Below are 4554 nucleotides of genomic sequence, written 5' to 3'. Positions count from 1 at the left end.
TTCGCCATCTAAAACCTACGAATTGCTGTTTTAGCCTAGGGGGACTAGAACCCATTTGGAGTAAATTGGTGGACTTTGACTTTTTTGGGAAAAACTTTGAATCAAATTTGATCGAATGCGCTATTCCTTTGATTCGAACAATTCAAATTCAGCCAAATACAGACCTATTCGATCGAAAACGGACCGATTCGACCCAAAATAAAACTTCGACTTAATATTGGTTGGTCTTTTTGAATTCGAATTTAGAAGTTTTTTCAATTCGAAAATCGACCCTTGATGAATATGCCCCTGAATATACACGAGGAGACAGCTGGGTCGGTAATGGAGTGTAGTGAAGTGACTCGATATTTGATCAAATGTGCCCATATTTTCTAATATCTAACACTATTGCCATTTAATGTATCAGTTTGCTATTCCTTTTATGTCTTTTTTTATTTGGTTCATTCACACCACATATGTAGGTGGTTAAATGTTTTTCCATTTTATTGGAATGTACTTGGAGCATACAAATTAAGGGGTTAATTAATGAATTAATAATCAAAAAGTTGGTGAGAACTGGCCATTCTATAACATACTAAAAATTAACTTGAACCACCCATTTAAGTGAAAGGAGATGCAGGTAATTGTAACGGATAAGGTCATTAAGTGCAACATTTTTGTCCATGTAAGGATTCATTTCTTTGCGCTCAATTTTTCCAATTTTTTTTTTTTGAAATCTCAGCAAGTTTTTGGTGGCAAGATTGTCTTAATGTAGAGTAATAGTTTGATTGGCAGACACAAGGACATGTCTGGTTTTCAGGAGGGTGAGATGTAATAGGGTAGAATGTTAATTGTTTAATATAAATGCTTAAGTAATGGTTAATACAGATGTTTAGGTTGGCCACTAGGCAGTGCGCAGTTACTGAAAATGTCATATGTGGAAAACTGGGAGAATAAACCCTGTGAAAGTGCTGCTACTTAACTGAAGGCTGTCAAAATAAAGAGAATGTGTTTGAACTACAACTCTCTGCCTGGTGTGTTTCCCTCAAGGATTCACCCACATAAAAGGTTGATGGTACATCAAGGGTTAACAATGGCAAGGCACAGCTAGTGACATCACAATGTCAAGATGCTGCCCACTCAGATTACAGTCACATGACATATGTTTGTGACATCATAATGTAATGACATCACCCACTCAGATCAGTCACATGATGTTTGTCTGTGACATCACAATGACAAGAATCAAGGTGTTGACAAACAGAATCACATCTGACATAGTGCGGCGAATGATAGCTTTGACTTCACTTCTCCGTCACTGTTTTTATTTCTATTTACTTCTATTTACTTCTATTTCTATTTACTTCTATTTACTTTCTATTTATCATTTATTCATCTATTTTATCTTTTTAATATGATTATGAAGAAAAACTGCTTAACAGGATTAGCCTTAATACCAATAATTTTAGTGGTTTGGACTGCCATTGGCCTGCTAGTGGCTTATACTGCAGCTCTGACTCAGGGACACATACACTTGCTGCCATTTATAAGGTAATTCTATGTTCTTTACCTATATGGAATATACTTGGGCTGGATAGCAGCCAGGAAACCAACTAATAACATGATTTCTATTTATCTTATAGTGACTTAGCAACGAAACTACCAGAGATGGCTGTTAGTAGGATAACAGGAACAATTTCCGGCATTCTAGGTAAGTGACACTAACAGCGTTTCATATATTATTAGGCAATGTGTAGTATTTTGCTTTCCATAAAAAAAGACAAATAGTTTGCTAATTAACCCATAAGCTAATAAAATGTATTTTTATTTTCAGATGTTGCTGTAAAGCTCCTGAACTATAAATTCATCAAGCTGTACCGACCCAAAGTCACAGGTGTCTACAATAGACTCATATTATGCCTTGGACTCCTATCCTGTGCCGGCTTTCTCCTGGCTGGTTATGTTAGGGTAAATAAAACCTCTTCCTATTTACTAAATTTCATATTGAAACTCAAAATTAGAGAAATAATTGCTGTGTCTCTATTGTAGGGGAAGGATTCAGAAACTGGTCACCTTACAGGAGCATTTGTAGGATTTGGCACGGGATGCGTATACAACATCGTACAATGTATACTGTACGCCATACTCCAGCCCAGCGGAAAAAGCCGAAGGATGGTTTACTACCGGCTCTTTGCTTGTGTGATCACTGTTATCCCAATGATAGCACGTAAGTATGAACACCTCTGCCATATAATTAGTATTACATTCTAGTATTCCAACTTGATGCACAGTTATTTTGGAATTTATACCAACATTTAGGGGCATTTTTATCAAGGGTCGAATTTCGAATTGAAAACGCTTCGAAATTCTAATTCAAAAACCAACCGAAATTAAATAAAAGTTTTTTTTGGTTGAATAGGTCCATTTTCAATTGAATAGGTCCATATTCGGCCAAATTCGAATCAAAGTTTTTTCCAAAAAAAACCTTACATTTTTCAAAGTCCACCAATTGACTAATAGGTTCTAAGAGGTGCCCCATAGGCTAAAACAGCAACTTTGCAGGTTTTACATGGCGAATGGTCAAAGTCAAATTTTTAAAGAGACAGTACATGATACATTTCGATATTCAGATTTTCGATTTTTTTTTTCAAATTCAAATCGAATTTGGACTATTCCCTAGTTGAAGTACACAAAAAAAGCTCAAAATTTGAATTTATTTCATTCAAAAATTCACCTTGACTTTTGTTAAATCTGCCCCTTAATGAGAATTTCTTACATTTATGCATTCCATCCTAGTATTGTCTTGCTCCCTGTCTGTGTGTTAACAATGTGCTTTTCCATCTTTTAGTTACAACATCACTGACGACTTGTAGCATACAGACGAGCTGCAATCCACACTATTTGGTATGTTATTTTACATTTACATTTTATGTAAAACTTGTGTATTATAACAAATAATGTCTCCCTATTGTACTGAGGTTGATAAGGAGCCACCTTGGGTTCCATGATATGTATAAAGCACTTGGCAGCAGCCTGATCCCTTATATGGTTATAGAACTCCTACTGTCCTAGGAAAAGAAAAAATGTCCCATCACAGACCTGTTATTGCTCGATCTTGTATGGCTGAACGCCACTTGTGCCATAAATAAAAACCCATATACGTCCCAACCCTTAATAATTATTCTAATAAAATAAGTTTTTGTTTTTTTCCTTTTTTAATAGAGAACGGCACTTGCAACATTGGAGTGGGCAGGAATGTTTGGGCTTCTCCTCTATATCCCAACATATTCCATGGAATTTCAGGTCAGTAAAATAACTCAGATATTTCTGTGCTATATATATATATATAAATATATAAATGTATAGGGCTCATCATTACTTTTTACTTCTATTCAGAACCTGACTCTAAAATGGCCCATAAGCCTAAAAGGCGACTGGATATGCAAGAGGGAAGGATCCACTGATGTAGAGTCCCCTGAGGAACCAACAACTGTCACCTGCAGGCACATGATAACACTGTTACCCTCTGATCAGCTATTAGGCTCAGTGATACCTATTCATATACAGGGAGCTTACAGGGATTGGATGTTCAAATGAGAAGCCCAGTCCCCCGAGGATCCACAAAAACACCTGAAAGAGTGAAAAACAAAATCTCCACATTCAAGAAAATATTGATTAAAAAAATGAAGAATTAATGTGTTTATTTAATCGTTTTAAAAATTTGAATACTTTATTTTATTAGAAAAATGTTTTTTTCCATTTTCTAGAATTTACAATTAATTTTAAAACATGAGAAAATATATTCTAAATAAATTTATTAAAAAGAAATAGCTTGGTGAGTTTTTTGTGAAGTTGGTTATCAGAAAAATAGCGGTGTTAAAATGAGGAGCTATTAAAGGAGAATTCAACCCATTTGTAAAAAACCGAGCACCCCCCACCCCAGGTAGACCTCCCTCCCTGCTTCCCCCAGGCTAACTGCCCCCCCCGGGGAAATGGCCCATACTTTATACTTATATTTATACGGTAAGCTGACTGAGAGATCCGCAATTTTCTTGTAATTCCGCGCATGTGCAGTTGTCGCAAACCGGCAAACTGCTCCAACTGCGCATGCGCAGAAATACCGATCTCCCAGTCAGCTCACAGAGGACCCGGAAGATGGATGCGTGGAACTCCACTGGCAGAATCTGCGGCGAGGGGTAAGTATAAAGTATGGGGCATTTCCCCGGGGGGGCAGTTAGCCTGGGGGGAGGGAGGGCTACCTGGGGTGGGGGGTACTCGGTTTTTTTTACAAATGGGTTGAATTCTCCTTTAAGAGCAGTAGCTACAGGTCACGTGTGTATTACGTTTATGAGTGGTCCTTACTGTGCTTTCTGTGCTTGCGCTGCTCTAATGGATATATGTCACATGCTGGAATTTCAACAGAAAACACAAACAACACAGTAATGTTTATACAAGAAATACAAGTGATAAAACTATCATGTCAAAAAGATATTTAGGAGGCACATTCATTATCACACAATCATTTTTGTGGTAGTTCCAGATCTGTAAGATATTACTGGTGGGTTTTATACCAAT

The 4554-nt window shown here is 36.9% G+C and overlaps 1 long non-coding RNA gene across 1 annotated transcript; it reads left to right on the top strand.

Annotated features, from left to right (window-relative positions):
* The first annotated feature begins 1767 nt into the window (after positions 1-1767).
* LOC121394857 lies at positions 1768-3632 on the top strand. The gene is made up of 3 exons (XR_005962041.1): positions 1768-1947; positions 2029-2206; positions 2828-3632. It is a non-coding gene; the product is annotated as an uncharacterized LOC121394857 (long non-coding RNA).
* The last annotated feature ends 922 nt before the right edge of the window (positions 3633-4554 follow it).

This window comes from Xenopus laevis, chromosome 6L, assembly GCF_017654675.1.
Source record: "Xenopus laevis strain J_2021 chromosome 6L, Xenopus_laevis_v10.1, whole genome shotgun sequence".
In the NCBI taxonomy this organism is placed as follows: domain Eukaryota; kingdom Metazoa; phylum Chordata; class Amphibia; order Anura; family Pipidae; genus Xenopus; species Xenopus laevis.
Note: the sequence above shows the minus strand (reverse complement) of the source record. Positions and strands in the feature narration are given on the sequence as shown.